Consider the following 14,061-nt stretch of genomic DNA (forward strand, 5'->3'; position numbering starts at 1 on the left):
AACTGTACCATTATGCTGCAAGCCTCCAGGGAAACTAATTAAACTCAATAGATGCTGCACTCCATTTAAAGCTATAAAGAAAAGTAATTGAATATTGTAGGAACTCTGGACTTGAAATAAAGATATATATGACGAACAGAAATCAATCCACACCCCCCCAATTAATTCCAAACCCCCACTAATTTTAACCCTTCCATAGACTGTTGCTCCAGGTACATTTAATCTATGTTAATGATGGAAGAAATGCAAATACAAATCCCAGAAATCTATTGCAAAATATCTGACATTTCTGCCATTTTTTAAATTGGAACATCATACAAAAGCAAGTTTTTGGGAGGGGAGGGAGGGGAGGGAGGGAGGGAGGGAGGGGAGGGGAGGGGAGGGGAGGGGAGGGGAGGGGAGGGGAGGGGAGGGGAGGGGAGGGGAGGGGAGGGGAGGGGAGGGAGGGAGGGGAGGGGAGGGGAGGGAGGGGAGGGAGGGAGGGGAGGGGAGGGAGGGGAGGGGAGGGAGGGGAGGGGAGGGAGGGAGGGGAGGGGAGGGGAGGAGAGGAGGAGAGGAGAGGAGGGAGGGAGAGGGAGAGGAGGAGAGGAGAGGAGAGGAGAGGAGAGGAGAGGAGAGGAGGAGGAGAGGAGAGGAGGAGAGGAGAGGAGAGGAGAGGAGAGGAGAGGAGAGGAGAGGAGAGGAGAGGAGAGGAGAGGAGAGGAGAGGAGAGGAGAGGAGAGGAGAGGAGAGGAGAGGAGAGGAGAGGAGAGGGAGGAGAGGAGAGGAGAGGAGAGGAGAGGAGAGGAGAGGAGAGGAGAGGAGAGGAGAGGAGAGGAGAGGAGAGGAGAGGAGAGGAGAGGAGAGGAGAGGAGAGGAGAGGAGAGGAGAGGAGAGGAGAGGAGAGGAGAGGAGAGGAGAGGAGAGGAGAGGAGAGGAGAGGAGAGGAGAGGAGAGGAGAGGAGAGGAGAGGAGAGGAGAGAGGAGAGGAGAGGAGAGGAGAGGAGAGGAGAGGAGAGGAGAGGAGAGGAGAGGAGAGGATGATGTAAACCAACTATAGTCAAACAGCTACATTAGAGAAGAAAATAATCCCTGTCTAAAGTGAGATGAATACAGTTGTGGATTACAGCAGTTCTAGTCTTGCATCTGTGCAGAATTGCAAGTGTGTCTGCAAGTGTGGATATCTCATCTGTCCGATACTTCTAGTTGACCATCCTGAGTCTTAGTGAAATTGGACTCTGAATACTCCAGGAGTTTGGAAAGTGTAAAAGCTTCTAATTCTCAAGTAATTTGGGCCCTGTGCTAAGGAATACCTTGCAAATGTTGTCATCTAAAAAACAGAAGAAAAAATACAAAAGCATGCATATAACAAAACACATAATTTAGATTTCCATTTACTTTACTCACCAAGTATCAGGTTATTACACCTTTGATTTTAAGGGCAGCTGAACAACTGCAACTTTCACTGAAATTTAACAAAAACTGCAGCAATTGTGTCCTTCTCTAGTCTGTCCCATAAAATCTAATCTCTAATGAGGTGTCATGTAATCCACAACTACCCTGACTAGAGTAGGAAGACACAGAAATAAAGCAACACTCTATTCTTTGGTGATCAAAAGTTTTAAATGAGGATAAATTGTGGTTTTCCCCTGTTGGGGAAGATGAAACAGGAAATCCTTATAAATATGATTGCCTGACAAAAAATTTTGGGAATATGAAAACTACAGGCGACATCGAAATGAAAGCCACTTTTGAAATACCAAGTCTTAGTTACTGAACAACTGGAAAACAATGGTATGGCCGACTGAAGGTAATCCCCTCTTGATTGAACAATACCCTCTGCTTGCAGGCAGGTCCAAGGGTCAGAGCAGACCCTACTAGCTCAGCAGAAGGGGTCCAAAGAGTAGTTTTTAGAAGTTAAGATGTAACACTCTATGGTAATATAAGAACTCTTATAGGCTGTATGTAAATGCTATAGGATTTGTATCTTGTATTAGATTGGTTAGTGACAATTAGAATATTCAGTACAGAAGATGATTTATTGTATTGTAACCAAGACTTCACCATTCCACTCTTACACACTCTACACTCTCACTCTCTCTCTTACTCTTACACACTCTTACTCTCTCTTCACACACACTTCTTCACTCTCATTCCTCTCGCTCTCTCTCTCTCTCTTACCCGCTTACTCTCTTGCTCTCTTGGGCCTGCTGCCAGCTGCAGCTCTAAGCAGTGCCCCTGTACCCACACCCTTTGCAATAAACCGCATGTTCCAAGATCTGCTTATAGAGATCTCGTCACCGTCCGTCTACGCCCGGTCCAGACTGAACCCCAAAGTTCCTACATTCCCCGACCCAAGGACTATGTTTCTTTCATTTGGTATTTTTTTTTTTCTGACTTCTTAAATCAGAAGATATGCTGGAATCCAAGCTCTAACTTTCAAATATTCAGCTGGTGATGTTGCAAGCCATAATATGACAGAAATAATGAAGTTTCTTGCTCTGTTTAATTCTGAGCTTTCCACAGCTGTGCGTTTAAGTGCAAACTGTCCTGCCATCCCCCTTTAGTTTCATATATCAGGTCACACCATAGCAAAAAAAAAGAAACAATCACACAAAATTTGTTTTACATATTTAGAATTGATGTGTCTTTTCTTAGTTTCAGTGCATATGACAGTGACCTGGAAACTTGGACTTTCAAGTCCTTTCACAGGACTTGAAAGGCATCTCCCCATCCAGTTTCTCAGTTTTATTTGCACTTGCATACTAAATTACCCATTTAGCTTTCAAAAAAAGTTATTAAACATAAGAGTTACTATACTCCCCTATGCAAAGTAGTTATACATAGATGTTCAGTGTCAGCATCAACCCTTTGCATAAATCTTAATACAACATTTGAAATTTCATGGTCCTTCACAACATGCTAACCAGGTATCAGCCACACTGACAAGAAATACTTTCCTGGAAAGGAAAATGCAGACTGTTAAGAAGTGTGTGCTTCCAAGTGCCCCTTCTAGAAGGCTGAACCAGAAAAGAGGAGTAATTCAAGGAGATCCAAACAGGAGTAGAATAGGACAACTACTAGCACTGCATTTTAAAAATGTAGATCAAAATAGGACCCAGGATTATAACAGGATGCCTATTTTGTACTTTTCAAGCTATTGAACTGAACACAGTGCTGGAACCCTTTGGCCAGTTTCATCAAAATAAGTTTAAGCAATCAATGTGTTTGCATCAATCTGCCTACACATTAGCTTGCAAAGGAGCAAGTAGTGCAGTAATATATTCTCCCCATCTTTTTTCATGAAGCTGCTGCCAATCACTTGTTGTTTTTTACAAAACTTTGCAGTCTGGGATGAACTGAACTAATTCAAGTCTTCCAAATTTCATAACATAGGATTAGACTGCTTAGCCATGACTGAAAGAATTCCCATTGACCATGCTCTAAGCCATTTCCCTTTCAGATAACTTTGAAAACAAACACATTGTTCTTACCAAACGTACACTCTGATTACAGACTTGTATGATAAAAAGGAGATAAAAATCAACCAGCAGAAATTCCTCATATTTCTAAGAATATCTTAATTTCTCGTTGGACTTGTCAAAATGGAATGAAATTAGGCATCAACTCTACACAAGGTTTTAGGCTTACAGCTGAATACTTTTTTATTACACTTTAACCCATAGATGAGATACAGGTATCCAAACCATTGAACATTCAGCTAGTCTGATGCTAAGAAATAACTGGGTAAACATAAGTCTACCAGTAACCGTCCTGAAACAAATTTTTCAGGGACAGCCTCCCTGTTAAACAAGCTCCCATAACAACTAAAGGCCACCTCAAATTTCTATGTTTTCAAGTCTAGGTGAAAAACACATTCAATCTGCCTTCTTCTGCGTAAGTGTAAAGCTGAATGCATTTTAACAAAACAAATGAACAAACAAGACTACACTGCCCTAGCAATTCTTATCCTAGAGGGAGAGAGACCAAAGAGAAAGAACTGGTCCCTAAGATTCTGCAGTTAAATCAAATTATATAACATAGGCTGAAATATTTCCACAACGAAATATGGGGTTTAGAGAATTAAATGTAACTATGTCCATAGCATCTTTATTTGACATTTGTCCATTAATATAAAGATGGGATATACTCCAAGGACACTCGGAGGCTTGAGTCCAATTAATAAAAAGATGCCTTCACCCTTCTAAAACTGTACCAAGAAACCTGAAAAGGGTGAAGCTTCCAGGTTTAAGGTCTCTTTATATTGTACTGATACTAAGAGAACTCCTTTGGCAACTGCGTGAAACTCCTAACTCTTTTAACTAAGAGGAATTAACTAGGTCACAATGCATTAAACCATGAATAAGTCTGAACAAGTACCTTTAAAACAAACCGTTGAGAATTTTCTTTATGATGAGCCATAGAAGCAGTGCATGATTTTTTTATCACTGTTCTATAAGAGACAAAGTGCAAGTCCCTCATGAGAAATTACTGTATTTTTGCAAAGTTCATAATTTAGTCATTCATGGATTTGCTATAAAAACTGTACATTTTTTAGCTGGTTTTAATCCTGAATTATATGTCTGGAAGCCACTAAATTTGAAATTATCTCAGCCAGCAACAGTTTTTTGTCCTGACTTATTCATCTCAGCTATTACAAAAAGTGGAACCGTCACCTCTCCTGCTTGAATGCACTGCTGGATCTGCTTAAGTAGTGCCAGGTATACCCTGACTTCAGAGAGCACTGCTGTACACCTGTATGGCAATATATCAACAACAAATGTTTATTTTCTTTGACAATAGGTCTTGATGCCTTGCTATCAATCCCTTGTATTATTCCACGGCACACAGTTCTTTTAGACTGTATTGGGGACAATACTTCAATTTATCATAAGCTGGGTCCGTATCCTGTCCTTCTCATGAAATACACTCTCTTTCTCTCTATGGTTGGCTAAAATGTTGTGCTTACTCCTCATGCTCTCTGATAGCACAATATGAATATGCAAATTCATTATTTCCTTGTTTGATAATCACAGCTGAAACAGCAGCAGTCTTGAAATCTCTACCTGTTTGAAAACACAACAGCTTCATGCTAAGCAGAATCAAGGGACTTGGGTCACTTGGAGACCTCAGACTAAAAGAATTAAAAATCTTTCTGTACATGAAGGCACAGACTTGGAGTTCTATTCAAAATTTTAAGTTTGCCATTCCATAAGCCCCAGGCTACTTTCAGAGCTGCTTTTTCATCCTCTATCAAAAATTTTCCACAGGCATAATATATCAAGGACAACAAAAACAGAGTTACGAAGATAGGGGTGCAGACTGCTCTGTAAGAATGAATCCAGCACTGCTATCTTCAGAAAACACAAAATCACCAAATTTCCCCACAATGAGGAACAGTCATAATGGGAACTTAATTCATAACACTGTGTCTTCTTCTCCAGCAAATATACTCTTGAAAGTGCTCATATCCTATCTGTAACTCAGTCTTCTCTCCATTACAAGAAGCAGAATTAAACATCTCCTCTAACATTACCACTTACACCTAATTTTCTGGACAGTTAACCAGGAGTTCTCATTCAGAACTCTGATACATGACATATACACAATACAAAGTATTGTCTGAAGAAGGCTTCAGTCAAAGCTTATGACAAAAGGTCAGTTGAAGCACAAGGGAGAGTCGCCCATGACCTTTCAAAATTAATTAATGGTGTAAGGCAACAGAAAGCAAGCCTTTATATGGGTCAGTGTAGCTGCGGCTGTCAGAGCAACTTGATGGAATGGTCAGTCACCATTCCATGACTGAAGAAGTGACTGAAGAAGTGGAATAAATGCAGATAGATTGTTTTGCGGTTTCATGTTATGCTTGCTGCATATTTTCAAAAGTTAGGAAGTTAAGAGAGTTATGGAAAAACACATTCACAGAAAGGATTCTCCACTACTGCAAAAGCTGTGTTAGCTATTCAGTCAAAGTGATGCTGAACCACAGATAGAAAAATTACTGCTTAATGGTTTTATTGATATCCCTGCTTCTGCGCCCTTACTGTGGTTATGCAAAAGAAAGCAGGAGGCATATGGTTTGTAAGTGAAATGAATTGATTTCTCTTCTATAGATTTAGTGTTTACCATCAACTGCTTCTGCACCAAGGCACTTATGACTGGTTTGACCTCATTGGGAAGCTTTTCTGCATTTGAAGGACTTTCCCACTATCAGCTTGCATATGCTTGCCAGCAATTCATGATAATATTGTGATAGATGTGTTTCAGAAATTGAAAGCCATGTAAAGCTAGATAAATGGGCAGTTTTTATTTAGAGTTAATAACCTGTGGTAGCACTGTATAATTGTACTTTTTCCTCTAGAGTAAATCTGTCCAAGAACAAGCGTAAGTAAAAAACAACTAAACAACTAAAACTTCTTTCAAAAACCTTCCTCTTTCTGGACATTATCAACTTCCTGAAGCATGGTCATACCATGATATATCACAAAAAACTGCTGGATAGGGTTTAGCGCAATCAGCCCACTTCTTTCTGCAGAACCCTTCAGTCATGTACGTTGCAACAATTATCGTATTACATTGATTGGTCATTAGCAATTACATCTGAAATAACCTTCTTGTCACATTCCTGTGTAACAACAATGCCACTTAGTTGGCTCTGGTGTTCATCCACTAAGGAATTTCCTTGTAAATGGTGTATGATAATGATTCTCAGCTTACCTGTGCTGACTTTGCTGTTTTTCTTCAGGTTCACATAGGTTGTCTAGACTGTTATCCCCAGTCTGATGAGGAATTTGAAAAACTCAGTCATGTCCTACACAGCCTAATAAGACCTAAAACAAGGCACAGTATCTGGCTGAAACTTACTTTCTTCATCATTCTCTAACTACACCAGATGTTTTTTACTGTATCATTTAGGAAGTCTTTTTCAGAAAAAGATCCTTAGTGACCTCTAACAGGCTGTCATCTTCTTTTTCTCTATAAGCAATCAAGCAACTATAACAATAGTTATTTTCAGAGTAGCAAGAACCCGGGCAAAATGCACCGTGTATGAGAGAGAGATGAAAACAGAGACAACGATAAATTCACAACCTTGACAGTTTTTGCCTTTGCTCCATTTGCACATTTTCCAGCAGGAAAAATGTCATCGGGGCTATCCCTGTGCAAGACACTCTTTCTTTAACTCAAAGAAGTTTTCTGAATTTTTAACACCGTGTGTGAAAACATAGCTGCAGAGAAATACAAAAAAGGCAAGACAAGAGAGAGAGAAAGAGAAAGAGAAAGAGAGAAAGAGAGAAAGAGAGAAAAAGAAAGAAAGAAAGATGGATGAATGAGCACACAAGCACATATGCACACCTTCTTCAGAACAGATAATAACCCTATTAAAACTTGAGCCTGGATCTGGCATAGCAAATGTTCATCCACACACTTTCTGAATCAGAAAAGCACCTTCATTTTCAATTTTCCTTTAAACAATGAAGTTCTTTGACTGCCAAGCTATTGACTATTCCAGAACTGGTCTTCTCCCAAAAAATAGACTAAAAACTGAAACAAATTATGTGAATAATTTTCCATTGTCTTGGACAGACAGTGGAGAGGTGAAAGGGAGTGAGCAGTCTTGGAGAATAACAGTGAGGGTTGGTCAGCCAGCTGCCACGTAGCACTGCATTATTAAGCTTCTGGAAGGGAAAGAACAAAAGCTAAAGAGCAGTGCAGAGACCACAGTGTCTTAAGAGACAAGAGATGCCTTTTCAGAACTTAGTCAGAGGTGTAGAAAGCATGCCAATATTTTGTGCAACACTGGACAGAAATGGAGGCTACTACTGACTCTGATGGCAAGGAGACCACCAGGTCTAGCAATGGCACCTCTCTGTCTTTCAGTCTATTGGCATGCAAGTACCAACATTTCTCTTCCACAGCTTGCTTACAATTTGTAGCTTGCCTAAAATTGCTACAAAAACATGCTTCATTTAATTGAAACCTTGTAGCTCTCCACCTGAAACCAGCTGATCACTATAACAGACCTTTCAAAATGTGCCAATGGAATTTCTCCAACTATTCAGAATTACACCTTAGGGGATGTCTCCTTTCCATAGCAACTGTAGTTTATATGTAGTTTGCTATCAGACTCCATACCAGTGATGGTACTGCCAAGGTTTTTGTTACTTCCAACGCAAAAGTGCTAGCCTCAGGTCATCCGCTTCTTAATGCAAATGATGTTTGTACATCCACCACAAGTTTCAGCACAGCACGGAAGTCCAGCCTGTAATCTCTTGTGGTGAATTTCTACTCTCTCCCCTTATCCTCACCATTGCCCTAAGTGGCAAAAGCCTTAATTGCCCAGGCTGGTGTTCTCAGTTTTTCTGGAGATTCAGCTGCCTGCTTTCAGTTTCCAGACCAGAGGGTACTGAGCAATTCCCTTCAGGCAATCTATATGGCCTAGCAGTTCACTGTGAGCAATGCCTTATTGATTTCTGCCATAACCTCCATAGCTGACTCAAGGATCAGAAGCTCTGGCAATGGCTAACAAGTTTAAACAATTAGTCCCATTTGTAACTACTTGGTGAAAGGCTTGTCAGTCTCAATGTACCTTGTACTGTAGCTTTTAGTGGATTTCTAGTCCCATTCATTTTGCCTCGATGACCTCTACAGTTAATGGGGGTTATTGGAAAATTATTTTTTTCTTCAAAAGCTTTTATTTCTCCTCCCTGCTTTTTGTTTTCAGAACATAAAAGCCATTTAGGTTGTGATGTTAAAAAACAGCAGTGCAGGCAATAATCTGTTGCTCTCCAGTGAGAAAATATGTGTCCTTGTGTACTGTATGTTGTGTCTGATACCAAAAAACATCTTTGTCAATCAGGTGCCAGCAAAGTAATTCACTCTGAATAGAAAGGTTTGCTGAGAGCAGTATTATTCTTATCAATGGTCATACTAAAAATCCTAACCCTCTTCAAGGTTGAGAACTTCCCATTAGTATAATTTCACCGTATTGAAACCTTTCTTTTTTCTCTGTCTAACCTTCTCAGAGCAGTAGTTTGCAGTTTTGTCATACACACAGTAAAATGACTTCCATGTGAGATTCCTACCACTGAATGGGCCCAATTATGCCAATTTTCACAATAATTAGCACTATACACTAGAAGCAGGTCCTATTAACTTTGGCTGTGCTGTTCCCCTAGGTGACTCTCAAAGAACACTCCAAAAGTGGTCGGATGTTCTCCATCCCTGTATTTACTGCAGGCCTAACACACCTCGATATTTCCCTACTCTTCATTGCCTGGAGTAACCTTAGGTCAGAAATATATCTAAATTAATATCTTAGTGAAAAGACTGTGCTTACTACCATTTTGTTCTCTGCCAACATTGCAAAGAGATGGTGACTTTCAATGTTTAAGGGAAGAACCAAGATGTTCCACAGAAAACTTACTAGGTTAAAAATACATCTGTATCTTGTTGCTGTCCAAGGCTAACCCCCTCATCTCAGTCCATAAAAAGAGACTCCCTAAGATTCACTAAGAGGACAACCACATGGCTGAAGCCTGCCACAACTGAAGCTTGACCACTGCAGTGGTTAGTCTGGGAATGTACTGCAAGCACTTACTAGTGAATTATGCTGCTGTCCACACAGAATGCTGACCAGCAGCAGATGCCTAAATTCTAGATGCAAAGTCTCCAGGTCCAGAGAGTCAGCATCCCAGTTTCTAGATTCTGATTTTACTCCCATTTTCATCTCTTGGTCTATTTTTATCTTTTTTGCTTGTTGGACCATTTCTGCCATTTCTCTATTCCACCCTTTCAGAGTGAACAGAAATTTAGGTCCCTGTACCTGTTTTTCTCACAGAAGTCTGTGAGACCACATGCCCTTCAGTTTATCATGTACTGAAATCTTCTGTCCCTAAAAGCAATCAGGTTTTTCAAATGTGTTCTGGAAAGGACTCACACTTGCTGTGCTGAGGTGTAGAGACAACAATCTCTCCTGTTTCAGTCTCAGAGGCCATCAGGGGCCACCAAGAGTGGCTCATTTGCTGTCCGCAGGAAGTCCTTTTGGTTTTGAACTCTCATGTACATTCCATGGAATCGTGGATCTATGTACATAGGTGCTGCCATTGTGCAAGCCACTGATAAATCAACAGAGATGTGCGTTCAACTGCACCTTCTCATCATGTCACATATTCATCAAGTGCAATTTTTAGCAGCTCAGAATTATTCACACTGTTTATCCTTGGCACCAGCGTGAAAAGTAGCTCTAACAAAGCATCAGTTCCTGCCTCACCAGCAGAGTGATGCACAGAGATCATCCCTTTCTGGTGGGTGCAAGGGTTCTACCAGGGGTGCCTGACAGCAGCCATGAATGAACTACAAGCAGACTCCCAACCTCTCTCACTTGAAGTAGAATGTGTGTCCTTCTTTCCAGTCTCATTACAACCAACATAAACAGGAGGAAGACTTACGGAAAGAGGGTACAGAGCTCCTCTCCTTTCTCGCAAGGGAAAGACATTGTTCCCAACATGCTGTTCTGGAAGGCCAAAAAGATATTCTCACTTCGTACTTGAGCCTGTAGCTCTCCTCTGTGCCATCACCACATTCAGGCACTGCCACAACTGTCTCCTGATCTTTGTTCTTTCCTCAAATATCTGTACTGCAAACGAAAGTGCAATTATAAGTTGTTGCCTTTTCCAGAACCAAGCATGTGTAGTGGGTCCTAAGTCCCAGGGTAGAGACTGACAGTATTCCCCAACTTCCTTCTCCATACCTGGTGAGCCTTCTGTCCTGGCACTCTTCCTTGATTCTCTGTGTTGCAAGAAAGGTCAGTTGGTCTTTCAGTGTCACCTCCTCCAGGGATAGGGTAAGTAATGCTGTCAGCAGGGGACTGCAACACAGAGGGGGAAATAGAATGCATACTGGCTTAAAAGGGAAAAAACAGCATTTAAAAACATCACTGTTGATGCCACGTGCTGAGGTAACGACACTGCTGTGATGGCTACATTGAAAGACTGAGTATTTCAATACCACTCTTTTCAGCCAAAAAGGTCAATAAAAACAAGTTGAGGCTTCCTCCTTCCGTCTGAATGCCTTCTTCCGTTTCCATGCCTAGTGACTAATACCCCACTGGCTGAAAATGTGGCCATACATAGCACATGCAGATAATGTAACATCCGTCTTCTCAAGGACTAAGGAGCACCTCAAATCCTGGGTGAAAACACTTCCCTTCTCTGCAACTAACATAGCTGGAGTTACCATGCTGGTCCTGGTTCCCTCACTGCCTCTGCCCTGGCACAGCACTGTTCACCTGGCAGCTGCCTGCAACCGCAGCCATTGTCCTCAGCCAGTGTGGCACCTCTGCAAGGCCACGGCCTGCTGAAGGACGTCCTCCCCTACACACACACCCTGTATCTGGTACGTGGTGTGATTTTTGAAGTTGTCATCTGCAGAGCCAGAAAGTGGATTTGATGATCCTTGTGGGTTCTTTCCAGTTCAGGATATTCTATGATTCTGTGCAGCAGCATGCCTGGGGAGTTGGACGTAACTGACTGACTGACTGCTAGGCAGAACAGTCTGTGCCCCAGCTGCACCACAGAGCTATTCTATCTTAACACATGGCATTTAGGAAAATCTGGACAGTGAAATAAGGATGCAGTGGGACAGGCCATATTGTACAGCCACGACAGCAATGTGCAGTCAGGCCAGGAGCAAGGATGAGTTAGACTAAGGGATGGAGGGAACATTCCCATGCCTGTCCAGGACACTGTGGCTATGGTGCCAGGAGGATGCCAGCAAGAATATTTCAGAGGCTCCATGGGCAAGATTTTACCACATTAAAGTCAAAAGAAAATAGTAGAAAAGCCCTAAAAAAAATCAAGGTGTAAGAGAGAGAAAGAGTAGTCAGTCATGGTCCAAACCAAACTTAGGTGTATACGTAATATTACAGAATTAAAAGGAAGCAGCTGAGCTTTATCTCTTCCATTATCTAATCAGCAAGACCTCAGTGTCAATCTCTGTGCTTCCTCTGCTGTAGATATATTGCTGATGTGTAGCATCAGAGAAAGGGCCTATAATAGAATTTTCCATTACATGTTTGAATTAAGCAAAATATATGTATAACTGAATAGAGGGGTCCTTGCTCTTAGGATTCTATAATTTATCTTTAGCTTGTAAATAAATACTTTTGACAGGCTTAGATTTTCATGCTGTGCACCTTAGTCAGCCTCAGGTCAGAAGATAGAAACATATTTTGAATGCAGAGTCACTTAAAACATATTTTACGTGCGACTTTCTCATTCCACCACCAAGGTGAGGTACAATGAAGTGTTCATTTGCACAAGGTTTTCCCAGAGAATATTTTCTGGCTGTGGTGTTTGCCTTATCTTGAAGTTACAGCACTTTACTTACTTAGGCAGCAGCTATAAAGAGGCATATGTGTAGACAGCATGCCCTTATCTTATCTCCCAGAAAAAAAAAAAAAAAGTTAAAAAATCCAGACCAAATATGACAAAAGTGTAAGAGATCACAGTCCTACCAAGAAATACATCAAAGAAAGAAAGACTTAGACATGTATTTTTCCACTAAAACAGGAATACAGAAAACAAGATCTCCACTGTCAGTGATTTTCTTTTCAGCTGATTCTTTCTGGGGCTGGCATCTATAGGATGCCATATTATGACTGCTTAATTGTAGCGTGGAGTACAGGAAATTGCTGCTATCTTTTAGAACTGGTGCAATTCTTTGATGGCTTAGTACTCTTACACGCTTTACTTCCACCTAGTTGGATGCGTATCGGTGATATTAGGGAGACAAAGTCACACTGCCTGGTGGAGAGATGAGCAGGAAGAGTCAACAGCAGAATAACACCCTTAAAAATGGCACTTAGGAACAATTGCCATAAACATGCTCCTGGATTTCTTATGGATCATCAGCAGTTTCACAGGGACTGCTGGCAGGATCTATACACTGTCGTTTAAATGAAGGAGGTTGTTCTCAAGATTCTGGTAGTCCTATACACTTTAATTTATTTAAAAAGCATTATGAGTATTCAATATAGGCTATCCTATGAGCTTTATTTTCTTCCTGAGAACACATAAGAAGAAATAAACCTGTTTCTGAGTTTAAAAATATTTGTAAAAAATTTTTAAAGCTAAAAACCATCCTGGATTACATAGTGACATCTTGTGGTGCAAGGAGAGCACAGCTGAGTGGGAGTTCAGAATTGTGATTATTATCAGCATAGCTCCAAAATGCATAACAGCACTTTGTGTCTGGCTTTTGATTTTCTCAACAGAGGACTGTTGCCAGATTATCATTGTACCCTGCTCATTAAAAGCACCCACCTAAAATGCTTTTTCTGAAAGGGGTATTAACTCATAATTAATCATCTCTCATTAATGTAAATTTATCCATGCAGGCATATTTAATCAGAGTTCTTTCGTTTTTCATAATATTTTAATAACAGAGCACCAAAAGAGACTTTCAAGATATGAAGTTACATGAATAGTGTTTATAATCTGAGTCTATTCAAGGGTTTGCATTCTTGACTTTCAAGGAAGCTGAAAAATTACGTAATTTGAACCGATGCAATCTCCTTATGATTAACCTGCAAACTAGATATACTTATGGAATGTTACACACTCTACAAAAGTCGTTCATAAAAGTCATGTATTTTCCAGTAAGAGTAGTTATAAACGTAGGACTTAATTCCTTTTAGAAGCCTCAGCACAGCAGTATATCATCAGAACAATCAGAAGTCAAAGGCTTTCAGTGAATGCAATGGGTTTTTATGCAAGTGGATGCATTTAAGTATGGGGCAGGTTTGGGGATTATTAAATTTATCTCGTTTAATTTTTTTAATCCTTGCTGTAGAAGCAGTATAAAGGTCTGATATTTTTAATGAGTATTGATGGCAGCTGTCACTAAAAAGACTGGCTTGTTGTGAATAATAAGCCTGCACTCATTGTAGGCAATTACTACTACCACATTTCTGACAACATCATTTACACCTTATCTCCTCCCTAAAATGCCAAAAATCAGCAATATGCTCTAACATTCTTTGACAAATTTCCTATTCAAAGATATGTCAGGCATGTTATGAAC

At 40.6% G+C, this 14,061-nt stretch overlaps 1 long non-coding RNA gene across 3 annotated transcripts in view; it reads right to left on the reverse strand.

Moving 5' to 3' along the window:
• LOC109145180 overlaps positions 1-14,061 on the reverse strand; it is a 114,924-nt gene that overhangs the window by 32,017 nt on the left and 68,846 nt on the right. For all 3 annotated transcript variants that reach the window (XR_002046454.2, XR_002046453.1, XR_002046455.1), the window contains 2 exons: positions 10,730-10,846; positions 10,428-10,615 (listed from right to left, as the gene is read on the reverse strand). This is a non-coding gene — a long non-coding RNA (uncharacterized LOC109145180). The remainder of the gene's footprint in view (positions 1-10,427; positions 10,616-10,729; positions 10,847-14,061) is intronic.

This window comes from Corvus cornix, chromosome Z (assembly GCF_000738735.6).
Source record: "Corvus cornix cornix isolate S_Up_H32 chromosome Z, ASM73873v5, whole genome shotgun sequence".
NCBI lineage: Eukaryota > Metazoa > Chordata > Aves > Passeriformes > Corvidae > Corvus > Corvus cornix.